General features: G+C 50.0%; 2 long non-coding RNA genes and 1 other non-coding gene across 4 annotated transcripts; 1 reads left to right on the top strand and 2 right to left on the bottom strand.

The window, feature by feature from the left end:
* Positions 1-2,141: 2,141 nt before the first annotated feature.
* On the bottom strand, positions 2,142-4,916 carry LOC129148332 (uncharacterized). 2 transcript variants are annotated; one of them, XR_008555388.1, is made up of 3 exons: positions 4,885-4,916; positions 4,447-4,628; positions 2,142-2,422 (listed from the first exon to the last, which is right to left on the bottom strand). It is a non-coding gene; the product is annotated as an uncharacterized LOC129148332 (long non-coding RNA). The 2 variants fall into 2 exon arrangements; XR_008555387.1 differs by lacking the exon at positions 4,885-4,916 and having other exon boundaries at positions 4,447-4,873.
* On the bottom strand, positions 2,908-3,034 carry LOC129148416 (small Cajal body-specific RNA 15). Its single transcript, XR_008555440.1, has one exon. It is a non-coding gene; the product is annotated as a small Cajal body-specific RNA 15 (non-coding RNA).
* A 98-nt stretch (positions 4,917-5,014) lies between the features above and the next one.
* LOC103303563 (uncharacterized) lies at positions 5,015-12,019 on the top strand. The gene is made up of 3 exons (XR_008555394.1): positions 5,015-5,102; positions 6,775-6,835; positions 11,967-12,019. It is a non-coding gene; the product is annotated as an uncharacterized LOC103303563 (long non-coding RNA).
* Positions 12,020-13,085: the final 1,066 nt, after the last annotated feature.

Below are 13,085 nucleotides of genomic sequence, written 5' to 3'. Positions count from 1 at the left end.
ATCGAACCTGGGACCTTTCAGTCCGCAGGCCGACGCTCTATCCATTGAGCCAAACCGGTTTCGGCGCATGTTTCCTTTTAAACAAAGAAAAAGAATACATGCTTGTCTCATAGGATTGGGAGGTTTCGTGACAAATGTGAGAGCGCCTAGCCGCGTGTGGCATATAGCAAATGCACAGTTTCTTATAAGAGAACTTCAGCCCACCAGCGGGCACAGCTGAGCCTGATGGCAGCAGTGGTCCCCAGCCAGCGGCTCTGGGGCATCCTGCCTCGCTGCTCTCATGCCGCTCTCTGACCTCCGTGCCCGGCCCCACTGGCTGCATTCCTGGTTCTCTGGTTGCTACTGAAAGCTTTGCACACGCAGCATTTTCTTTTTTTTTTCTTTTTTAATATTTTATTGATTTTTTACAGAGAGGAAGGGAGAGGGATAAAGAGTTAGAAACATCGATGTGAGAGAAACATCGATCAGCTGCCTCCTGCACACCCCCTACTGGGGATGTGCCCGCAACCAAGGTACATGCCCTTGACCGGAATCGAACCTGGGACCCTTCAGTCGTTAGGCCGACGCTCTATCCACTGAGCCAAACCGGTTAGGGCTGCACACACAGCATTTTCAAGCTTATGAGTCAAGATGCAGAGTAGATGCTTCTTTTTGTGAAGCAATTCTCAGAAGCAATTTAGTGCCCCATGGATGCCTCTCTGAACGACAGTCCCTCACCTCATTACTTAAGATTTTGTGTTAACTTAAAAATCTCTCACTCTAAGACATTCGTATTTTCCAGCTCGCTCAGAGTCGGACACAGTGAACACCTCTCATCTGTCTCAACTCTGCCTCTTGTTATAAACAGCAGCTCAGATTCCTGAATTAACAATTCACCTTTACACACACACACACATACACACACACACACACACACACCTGCCCTGCCAAGGTGGATCACTACCTTAAAACATGGAAGGTACAGCCCATATAAGCACAGAGATGCTTCAAGCTGTCAACAATTACAACTAGTGGCCCGGTGCATGGATTCGTGCACATTGAAAGGAAATTAATTAGAAGGTGGCCAGTGGGGTGGGGCAAGACAGGTCAGACACACCCTGGAGCCAACCTCCCGTGGTCTGTGGTCCCTCCCTGGCCAGCTGTACCTGGGGCTGGGCCACGGCTGAAAGGGCTTCTGAGGAGTGAGCGGGGTCCCTCTAGCAGGTGGGGTCCCTCAGCCTGACCTGCGGGGTTTGGGCGAAACCAGCTCTCCGACATCCCCCGAGGGGTCCTGGAGTGCAAGAGGGCACTCTGCAAAGTTGCTGTCACTCAGCAGCTCCTGCGTTCAGCGTCTGCCCCCTGGTGGTCAGTGCGCGTCATACCTACTGGCCGGTTGGCCAGTCGCTTAGTCTTTTACTAATATATCCTATCTAATAAAAGAGTAATATGCAGATTGACCATCACTCTAACACACAAGATGGCTGCCCTCATGTGGACACAAGATGGCCAGCAGGGGAGGGACCAGGCCTGCAAGGGAGGGCAGTTGGGGGCGATCAAGCCAGCAGGGAAGGACAGTTGGGAGGGACCAAACCTGCGAGGGAGGGCAGTTGGGGGGGAAGGGCAGTTAGGGGTGACTAGGCTTTCAGGAGAGGGCAGTTAGGGGAGACCAGGCCTGCAGGGGAGGGCAGTTATGGGCAATCAGGCGGCCAGGGGAGCAGTTAGGCATTAATCAGGCTGGCAGGGGAGTGGTTAAGGGGTGATCAGGCTGGCTGGCAGGTCAAGGGCAATCAGGAAGGCAGGCAGGCGAGCAGTTGGGAGCCAGCAGTCCTGGATTGTGAGAGGGATGATCCTAGATCGGGCTTAAACGGGCATTCGGACATCCCTTGAGGGGTTCTAGATTGGAGAGGGTGTAGGCTGAGCTGAGGGACCAGCCCGCCCCCCCCCCCCCCCGGGCACAAATTTTGTGCACCAGGCCTCTAGTATATATATATATAGATTATGTGTATACTGAAAAATGTTCTCAGCTACTGCAACAGAAACTATGGAGTAAGAAGAAGGATATCACAGATAAGGTTGGGTTGAATTCAGGGTTCTTGTCGGCTTTATGGTGTACTTCACAAACAATGTGAACATGGTTAAAATGGATAAAACCTTGACACCTAGAATTTAGTAACTTTTTATTTGACCAAGAATAAAACCATCTACAAGTGGCTTTGACATTTAAAATCCATTTAATTTAAGCATCATAATTATTTACCATAAAGAATTTCTGTTTAAACTGGTTCTCATCTTCTACAAGAAGAAAAATTAAGTCTAGGACAGAAGCAAATAAAACTTGAGTTTCTTATAAAATATTCCAATTCCACGTTAGCCAGAAATAATCTGCTGAAACTAGACTTCAACAAGGGGCAGGATTTACCTCAAGGCCATGTTCACCTGCAACCTGTTAAAAAAAAAAAAAAAAAGATTAAAAAAAAAAAAAGCCAGACCACTAGCCACAATTCCTGACACTGGGTAGTTAAAACAAAAGACATCAAAATCTGTTCTTTTTTTGGCTTTACCTCTATCACTTTATAACTCCTGAGTAGTTATTAACATAAGCTTTGGCTTCCATCAACAAAAGGGAAAGAATATATGGGGGGGGGGGGGGAATGCACAGAATCTTGGTAATAAACTAACATGGGCTTAGTGGTTCAGAATGTAAGGCACCCTTATGACCTGGGATTGGAAAGTTAGTTAGACTTGGCACATAAAATGACATTGGTTTCTGGTATAATTAAATTACCTTTTATTTGGAAAAGTGTATGCTAATAGTGACTTCCTGCAGGTTCAAATGACATGTAATCACTTGTACACATCCAATAAAATATTTCTGAAGCAGAGAAACTGCATGGGCATGTGGGTGTCTATCCATGGAAAGTGCATAATCGCTGTTGGTAGATCAGTAGGTCTCGAATTTACTTTGCAAACAAGACCTGTTCCATCTACCTTTTAATTTAGGAGGCTAAAAGCTGAGTCAGCTTGACTTCAAGGACTCTGTTTTCTTAGTCTCCAGAAGAACACGACCAAGTCCAGCTTTTAAAACACTGTCCTAGCATGTCAAGATTTTAATGGAATGGCCATCTATCCTTTTCAAGCTTATTTAAGAGACCTGAACTCTTATATATGCCTGCTTCGCTGCAATCAATGGTTAATGAATCTAAATGCAAGATAAAGAATTTAGGATTTGGAAAGAAAATTCCAGCCAGGCGGCATCTTTTCTTTGTAGTATGAACTTGGACTCTAATCTTGCTGCCCCTCATGCTCATTCCTAAGCCTACATGTGAGTCTCTCCTTTGAAAGGAGTGTAGGAGATGCTGTTAGATTCAAACAGACTGGATCGGAGGCAAGAATATAATGCATCCACTGGGAAATACAATGCATCCACCAAACAAATTTGAGGTTTCCCCAGTGTGCTTTAAAAAAAAAATAAATATATATATGTGTATATATGTGTGTATGTATATATAAATTGATTTCAGAGAGGAATGGAGAGGGAGAGAGAGCTAGAAACAATGATGAGAGACAATCATTGATTGGCTGCCTCTTGCACGCCCCCTACTGGGGATCGAGCCCCGCAACCCAGGCATGTGCCCTTGACTGGAACTGAACCAGGGACCCTTCAGTCCACAGGCTGACGCTCTATCCATTGAGCAAAACCAGCTAGACCCCAGTGTGCTTTAAATATGTATATATATATATATATTTATATTTATTTCAGCGAGGAAAGGAGAGGGAGAGAGATAGAAACATCAATGATGATAGAGAATCATGGATCAGCTGCTTCCTGCAGGCCCCACACTAGGGATGGAGCCTGCAACCCGGGCATGTGCCCTGACTAGGAATCGAACCGTGACCTCCTAGTTCATTAGGTCAACGAGCCATGCCAGCTGGGCACCCCCAGAGTGCTTTCTAACAAAGCAGGAACTTAGTTTTTTGGAACGGATTTACTGAGCATATACATTACTTCTTGGTAAACCTGTCCTACCACCCTGCCACTGAGAAAGGTTCCTACCCTCGGACTTCCTTTCATATCCCATCCAGTTAAGGGGAGAGGGACCGTGAGATTTAAACAAAACACACAACACACACACACACACACACACACACACACACACACACACACACACACTGCTGAAACCGGTTTGGCTCAGTGGATAGAGCCTCAGCCTGCGGACTGAAGGGTCCCAGGTTCGATTCCCGTCAAGGGCATGTACCGTGGTTGCAAGAGGCGGCTGATCGATGTTTCTCTCTCATCGATGTTTCTAACTCTCTATCCCTCTCTCTTCCTCTCTGTAAAAAATCAATAAAATATATTTTTTAAAAAATAAATAAAACACACACACACAAGAGAAGCACTCTCCAAAAGTAAGGTTAGAGCTAAGGACAAGGTATAAGATACCGGACACCGTCTTATGGACAACGTACAGTTTAGAAACCAGCCACAGACTCCCCAGGCACCTGGAATGGACCTCCTCTTCCTTGTCCAAATTAATGCAACAGATGCCGATGCCTCGAGAGGTCACAGAGTCAGACTATCTGGGTCCCGGCGGGCCCTCCCGTTACCTCCCTTACGCGACACAGGGTGTCCCCGACATGAAGCTCACCAACTGAATTTTTAAAATTAAACTTTGTGTACTTCTCCCTTCCACGTCTCTCCCCACCACCGCTACCCGCTCGTTTTTCCAAAAGAGGGCGAGACAGCTGAGCACAATGCGTTAGGATGAGTTAGGACGCTCGCTGGGGTCGCCAAACCCTCCCCTAAACTCGGGGTCCCCGCCGCACCCCCTGAAACCCGCCCCGCCGAGTGGCCAGAGAGCGGCCTGACTCTACGCGACAGACGTAGACAGCCCTCCGGTACCTGACCTCCACCCCAAGTCCAGTTTCTTTACCCCGGAAAAGAGTCCTCCCCGACTTCCGGGGCGTGGGGCGGAAGTCCCGCCCCCCGCAACAGCGTGATGACGTAGAGGACGCGACGCGGGCGCGCGGACTCCGAAGGGATGAGGCGGGAGGCGCTGTTTCCGCGGCCCGCCAGTGTCACCCGCCCCTCCTGGGGTTCGGACAGAGGGACAGCCGGACAGGAGGTCATGTCGCGGGGTGCGAGGCGTGGGGAGAGGGCCGGGAGCCCTTCCGCGGGGCGCGGCAGAGCGGCTTGGAGACTCCGTCGCCTCCGAACGCCCTCAGCCTCTCGGGGCTGCCTCCCCTCGGCGGCCCGTGTCTGGCTGAGCTCCGCCTACCCCCGTGCGTTTAGTTTCTCTGTGTTTTGTGTGTCGTGTCGCCCCACGTGCTGCTGCTGTGAGAATGCCCACCACTGGCCGGTGCGCTCAGTGGTAAGAACGCCGCCGGCCCGCGCACCGCACCGAGGGGTCGCGGGTTGGATGCCCGGTCAAGGGCACTTGCCTGGGTTGCAGGATGCATACCCTGGTTGGGGCGCGTGTGGGAGGCAACCAATGAGATGTGTCTCAACGTGGATGTTTCTTTCTCTCTCTCTCTTCCTCCCCCCCCACCCCCCTTCCACTCTCTCAGAATTAATGGAAGGAATATTTTCGGGTGAGGATTAAAAAAAAAAAAAAAAAGAATGTCCATCCCTTACTGACTGGCCATTGCCTGTGCATTGTGTCAGCAGGCGCCTCTAAGCGCCAGGTGTTTCTGCTGGTGGCTCACTTGTCCCTTTGCCAAGGGAGGGGCTACATATGTTGGGGGGCAGAAATACAATATTGGGGACTAGCTATCCTCCTTCCTACGTAATAAAAGGCTAATATGCAAATCGGCAGAAGGGAATGACTGGTGGCTATGATGCACACTGACCAACAGGGGGCAGATGCTCAACAGATGCAGGAGCTGCCCCTGGTGGTCAGTGCGCTCCCACAGGGGAAGCACGGCTCAGCCAGAAGCGGGGCTCGCTGGCTGGTGAGTGTGGGGTGGAGGCGGGGAGCTGGGGCAGGAGCCCTCTCCCGCCTCCACAGCAGCCCTAAGGACGTCTGACTGACTGGGGGAGGGCGCAGGGCTGAGGGACCACGCCCCTCCCCCAACCCTCCAGTGCACAAATTTCATGCACCAGGCCTCTAGTTAGATATAAAAAATAAAATAAACATTAATCATGCCCTGTTCACCGTGATGATTCTGTTCTGATTAAAGAAAGCACAGTCTAATCTGGCTGGGATTGGCACGCCCCGTTACAGGGGAGCTGACATGGGAATGCAGTCCATCCTCCCGTCCCAAGAACTGCCTGTTGTTATAGAAAGATGTATAACCTCGGGCTGAAACAATCTAGTCCTAGAGGCACCTGCTCATTACAATCCCCAGTCCCTATTGCCTGTAATCTGGTCCCCGGGGGCCCACAGGCACCTGCCCTCTGCGACCCCCACCCCCAGGCCCACATGACTTGTAACCTCTCATGTTTATACCGTGCCTACTTTCCCGTATAATCTCTGTTCTTCTCCCCCATAGAAGCAGCTGGCTTACAGGGAGAGGCAGAGCAGATTTTTGTGGATGATCTGCTGCTCTCCCATACTGCCAGCAACATTGGAATAAACACTCGTATTTGATGCAACCCCGTCTCTGCTTCATTGGCTCACGTAGTGACAGGCAGCCCGGACCCATCGGTTGTCTGGTTTCACATAGCACCTACGTAGCCCTGCACTCTATTGTGGGGCCAGGCAGACCAATTAGAAATCATCATAGTCCTTGTTTTAGTTTCCTAAGGCAGTGTCACAAGCCCGGTGGCCTAAACAACAGATATTTGTTCTCTCACAGGTCCAGAGGCTAGAAATCCGAAAAGAAGGTGTTGGCAGGATCCCGCTTCCCCTGCAACCGGGTAAATCCTGTCTTTGCCTCCTGCTAGTTTCTGGTGGTGCCCAGCAATCCTTGGCGTTCTTGACCTTGCAACCACTTCACTCGGGCCTCTTCACTCTGTGCCCCTCCCTCCCTGTGTCTCTTCTCCTGAAAGGACACCCGTCCTCTCGGGTCGAGGGCCCACTCTACTCCAGTATGACCTGCCTTCACTAAGTACATCTGCGGTGACCCTATTTCCAAGGTGAAGTCACATTCCGAGGTTCGAGGAGGACATGAGTTTTTGGGGTGACACTGCCCAGCCCAGTACAGGTGTCAAGAGCTTAAGTAGGCAAGACAACAGTCGACAATAAATGGTTGTTGTAGTGCAAGTGAATTCAGACGTAGCTCGATTGGATCTGAGAAGTTTTTGTGGACATTTGGGCTCTTTCCTTGATAGGTGGGTAGGATTTGGGTGTGCTATCACAGCATTCCAGGCAAAGGAACGTCACAGACAAGGAAGCCCAGGTTGAGATGTAAAATAAGATAAATAAGAAAGATCTTATTCTCTATGTAAAACGAGGAGTAGCCCTAGCTGGTTTAGTTCAGTGGATAGGGTGTCAGCCTGCAGACTGAAAGGTCCCAAGTTTGATTCCGGTCAAGGGCTCATGCCCGGGTTGCGGGCTCGATCCCCAGTAGGAGGCGTGCAGGAGGCAGCCGATCCATGATTCTCTCATCTTTGATGTTTCTATTTCTCCCTCTCCCTTCCTCTCTGAAATCAATAAAAATATTATTTAAAAAATAAAGTGAGGAGTAAATCAGTATTTGGGCAGTGGAGTTGTACTTTGAAGGTTAATTAGCAGCTTAAGCCAAACCTACTTAGTGTTACTCTTCAACCCTATAGTGCCTGCTCATGCTGTCCCTTATTCCTAGGACGCGGCTATCAAGCCACATTATTTTGACTTGTCAATTTTTCTGTGATGGAAGTTGTGCTATATATAGCATTGGGGTGGAGGGGAGTGTTGTTCAACTTATTTTATAACATTAACATCCCCTTACTGCTAAAATCTAACAAAAATAGCCCAAGAAAAAACTAGACACAAAGCACATAGATACAAAGCTCTAAAATAAAATATTAACAAGTTAATCCTGCATTCCATCTGGAACAAGAAAGTGTTGATCCCAGCAAAGATAGAACATTAGAAAATCTGTTGATGTAAATCATTGTATTAGCAGTTAAGAGATTTTAAACTATATGGTCATCTCAACTGATAGGGTGTTTCCTGAAAAAATTCAATATCTCATTTAAAATAAAACACTTAGCAAAATGGGAATAGATAAACAGCAACTTGTTAAAAGGCAGAAATGTATATACTGAACAAAAGATGTACAATACTTTTATGGGAAATAGGAAATATTATTGAAAGGTTTTGAAAACTCAAGTAAATGTAGCTTTCTGTTCCAGAATGGGAAAATCCAGTGTTTTAAAGATAGCACTTTATCACCAAATAATAAACATTTTGATATGGTGCCTTTTATTTTTTTTAAAATATATATATATATATTTATATTTTTTTTTTTTTTTGAAGGGAGAGGGATAGAAAGTTAGAAACATCGATGAGAGAGAAACATCGATCAGCTGCCTCTTGCACACCCCCTACTGGGGATGTGCCCGCAACCAAGGTACATGCCCTTGACCGGAATCGAACCTGGGACCTTGCAGTCCGCAGGCCGATGCTCTATCCATTGAGCCAAACCGGTTTCGGCTATTTTTTTAAAATATATTTTTATTGATTTCAGAGAGGAAGGGAGAGGGAGAGGGAGATAGAAGCATCAATGATGAGAGAGGATCATGGATCAGCTGCCTCCTACACTCCCCACACTGGAGATCAAGCCCGCAACCCAGGCATGTGCCCTGACTGGGAATTGAACTGTGGCCTCTTGGTTCATAGGTTGATGCTCAGCCACTGACCCATTCCAGCCGGGCGATATGGTGTCTTTTAAAATACTGATAGCATCTCCAAACAACTCTGTTTGGTCAAAGTATTATTATTCTTTTGATACACTTTTGGGTACCATTTATTGGCATTTTATTTGGAATGTATCTTTTTACTCCTTATTAATTATTACATATGTCTCTTTTTCCCCCCATTGACCTCTCCCCGGCCACTCCCACCTCCCAGCACATGCCCTCACCCCCCCTGGTGTTTGTGTCTATTGGTTATGCTTATATGCATGCATACAAGTCCTTTGGTTGATCTCTTACCCCCACACACAAGTGTGCATACAAGTCCTTTGGTTGATCTCTTACCCCTGCCTTCCCTCTGAGGTTGGACGGTCTATTTGAAGCTTCTCTGTCTCTGGATATATTTTTGTTCATCAGTTTATGTTCATTATATTCCACAAATAAGTGAGATCATGTGATATTTACTTTTCTCCAACTGGCTTATTCCGCTTAGCATATCGCTCTCCGTGTCCATCAATGCTATTGCGAGTGGTAAGAGTTCCTTCTTTTTTACAGCAGCATAGCATTCCATTGTGTAGCTGTACCACAGTTTTTTAATCCACTCATCTGCTGATGGGCACTTAGGCTGTTTCCAAATCTTAGCTATTGTGAATTGTGCTGCTATGAACAGAGGGTGCACATACCCTTTCTGATTGGTGTTTCTGAGTTCTTGGGATATATTCCTAGAAGTGGGATCACTGGGTCAAATGGTTCCATTTTTAATTTTTTGAGGAAACTCCATACTGTCTTCCATAGTGGCTGCACCAGTCTGCATTCCCACCAGCAGTTCACGAGGGTTCCTTTTTCTCCACATCCTCGCCAGCACTTGTCGTTTGTTGATGATAGCCATTCTGACATACAATGTATCTTTTATGAGTGAGCTTGATGTGTAGGGTTTTTTGGAGCTGTGTTAATCAGACATGCGTATTTGAAATTATACTAGATCCCTTAAATTAAGGAGTTATTTTTTTCTATAGTCTGAAAAAATTTAAATTTAGAATTATTTGCTCTATTAAGGCGGAATAGAGAATTCAGTTATATGATGAGAACTATATTATATATAGAGAGAACTACATTGTATGATGTGGTATATGGTGGGTGTGGCAGTTGAGTCCCCTGAGGAGGCCAGTGAGGTGAGAAGGACCCCTTCAGAGAGCAGGCACAAGGGGCAGGGCAGGCACAAGCAAGCACGGGGCAGGAGCTGAACACCAGGAGGAGGGAGCGGAGGGTGGGTGAGGTACCAGTTACCCACTCCAAACCCTAGCCTCCCGGTAACTGGCTGCCACCAGACTGGCCTAGCCTTTGATACTCAGAACAGGCCCTCCGGGCGTCCTGCTTGGCTCCCTTATCTGCCTAAGGGGCGGACGGGACCGCTCGTCCTCCCTGCTCTGGCCACAGAAGGAGAGCACCTAGCAAAGTGTGGAGCGAGGCTGCTGCAAGGTGAGCTTGCTTGGGCTCGGGCTGGGCTGCAGATGGGACCGCTCTGACCAGAGGCTTTGTAAGGGAAGGAAAGGCCGCCCAGAGTGTGCTGGGGGCTCATGGGAAGGGCCTGCTCGGCCCCAGCCCTTTTTCTTACTTATTCATTTAGTTATTTAATATATTTTATTGATTTCAGAGAGAGAGAGAGAGAGAGAGAAACATTGATCGGCTGCCTCCTGTACGCCCTCACTGGGTATTGAGCCTACAACCCAGGCATGTGCCCTTGACCAGAATCGAACTCGGGACCCTTCAGTCCGCAGGCCGATGTTCTATCCACTGAGCAACACCAGCTAGGGCTGCCCCAGCCCTTGTTCTAACTGAAGGTGGCCGGCCGGGCAGGGAGCACTGACCCCAAAACCTTGCCTCTCACAGAGGAACCCTTTGTCCGGGGATGAGACTGAAATGGGACGGGAGGGGCTGGAAATTGGGGTCAGAGCACAGGCACAGAGCCCGGGGCTGCCAAGAAAGCCCCACAAGACCTGTGTTAGGGACCCAGGTTGAGGTCCTGCAGAGCTCCATGGGGGAAGGAGAGGGTCCTGGATCCCGGAGACTGCCTGCCACCCCCGCCCCCCAGTCTCAGGGCTACCCAACCACTCTGTTCTGAAGGCATCGGGGCGAGGAGAAAGAACTCGGGCCTCTGGCAAGGGGCCCTGGTAGGGTGGGCAGCATCCTCAGTCTGGTGCCCGGAGGTGGGGATGTCTCTCCCTGGGTTCTTGCTCGTAGCTCCCGGCCTTGCTCCTTTTCCTGTCGCTCAAAGCCAAGGGGAGAGGTTTCCCCAGGGCGGGAAGGGCACAGGGGTCAGTGCCTCCCGGTGGTGGGGTCTGGGGGAGGGCAGCACTCATTGGCTGGCAGCGGGGAGAGGCGGTACTGGACAGCGGTTAGGTCAGGATCATGGGCACTGGAGCCAGGCTGTCTGGACCCGAATCCTGGTGCCTCCACTTACTAGCTTGTAACATTGGCAGCCTCTGCTAGCCTCAGTTTCCCCATGTGGAAAGCGGGAATGACAGCAACAGTACCTTTCGTGACGTTGTTAGGGTTAAATGGTTGTAGCGCAGTGTCATCGTTATGGATGGAGCAACACATCGGACCTAGATCCACTATCTGAATGGGCATCTTCTCCCCCGGACCCTGACTGAGTCCAGGGGCCTGGCTGCTGCTGGCCGGAGTACCTCCCCCTTCCCCCCACCCGGGAAACTAGCAGCGGGAGAGCCAGGGCCTTTCCAGCTGGGTGATTCCCTGAGATTCAGGGGCAGGGGTCACAGGGAGGCAGCCAGCCTCTGAGGGCCCATTGTTCTCCTCTGAGCCGAGAAGATGCCTTCTCTCCCCACACCCTCCCCTGATGCCCAACTCTGCGCACTCAGGAGCAAACCACAGATAAACCAACCTGGCCCGTTTCCCCTTGTCCAGCTCACAAAGCGCTCTCATTGGTGCCCAGCCTTTAGGCTTATTAGCCCCAGCGCACAGATGAGGAAGCTGAGGCCCAGAGGGAACAAGATGTCTTATGTAAAAAAGTGGCTTAGCCAGGACTAGGGTCTACCAGTCCTGTGTTCAATATTGCAGCACAGACTCATGGGTGTATCACACGCACAGCCACGCAGAAGTCCCAGCCTGAGGGGAGAGGCAGGAGGGGCGCAGCCTGGACCTCACTCCAGCGCAGCCAGATGTGACAGCTGTTGTTTTTTTTCCTCCTTAGATGAGCTTCTCCTCCCGGGAAAGTGGACCAGATGCCCTCAGCTTGTCCTCTGCCCAGGTAGGGTGCCCGCTGCCCCCACAGGTGCCAGGACAGTTCACCCTCTCCCACAGCTCTGACTGCTGCTTCACCCCGTGGGCACGGGGCGGGGGGAGGGGGGCCAGGGAAGCAGGAACCAAGGTGGCGTGCAGAAGAGCATGGCCACAGGCCTGCACAGACTAGGTCCTCCCTGTGTGTGGTCTCCTGAGGTCAAGGGAGATGGACGCCAGGAAACCTGAGCCTCGGCTGAGCTACCGTCCAGGTTTCCCTGGGTTCCCAGGATGTGGGACTTGCTACTTTAAAACCTGGAAAGTCCCAAGGCCACCTGGGAGGAGTTGGTCACCTGATCTCCCACAGCTCCGTGTGGGAAAATGAGACGCACCCAGTAATAAGTGGAGGATCCTGTGGACTGGGGCCAGCGGGAACGAGGGCGTCAGGGATGGGAGGAACGTAGCGGTTGGCACTCTGCATTGTGCACGTGGGCGGCCCTGCTCCTCATTTCTGTGTGGGTCCTTCCCACCCAAGTCAACCTACTCCCTTCCGACGAAGACACCCAGAGATGTAGGGCTGGCGGGTCACTGCCTTCTCTCAGCTCCTCTGCCTGAGCTCATGCCCAACTGGCCCTTCTGTCACCCTCGCCCAGGCTGAGACCTAAGGTCTGGCCCAGCCCAGGGAGTGAGGCCCTCCCAGCAAGTCCCAGAAGCCCTCAGTAAAGACAGGGGAAATTCGATCTAAATGCGTTCTCACTTCCTATAGAGGAAGAGAAGGTAAGAGGTGACTGGTGTTTAGTATAAAGGGCATAAGACACATACTGAGTACTTCCTGGCAACCTCTGAGCCTGTTTCCTTATCCTGAAAATGGGCTACTGTACTCATCAAAGGGATTATATTAAGGATAAAATGAGAACTGCTCACTAGATGTTTTCTGTTGAGATTGGTTGGAGGGGTCTTTCCCACTCACCCTTGGGAGGCGTGCCTATCCGGTGGGCAGATCTCTCTGTGGTTTCTGTTCCTTCAGGACATCTGTCACCCCAGGTATCAGCTGACGCTGTCTGTGGTGTCTCCTCCAGGGAATAGCAAGATG

Source organism: Eptesicus fuscus, chromosome 25 (genome assembly GCF_027574615.1).
Source record: "Eptesicus fuscus isolate TK198812 chromosome 25, DD_ASM_mEF_20220401, whole genome shotgun sequence".
In the NCBI taxonomy this organism is placed as follows: domain Eukaryota; kingdom Metazoa; phylum Chordata; class Mammalia; order Chiroptera; family Vespertilionidae; genus Eptesicus; species Eptesicus fuscus.
Note: the sequence above shows the minus strand (reverse complement) of the source record. Positions and strands in the feature narration are given on the sequence as shown.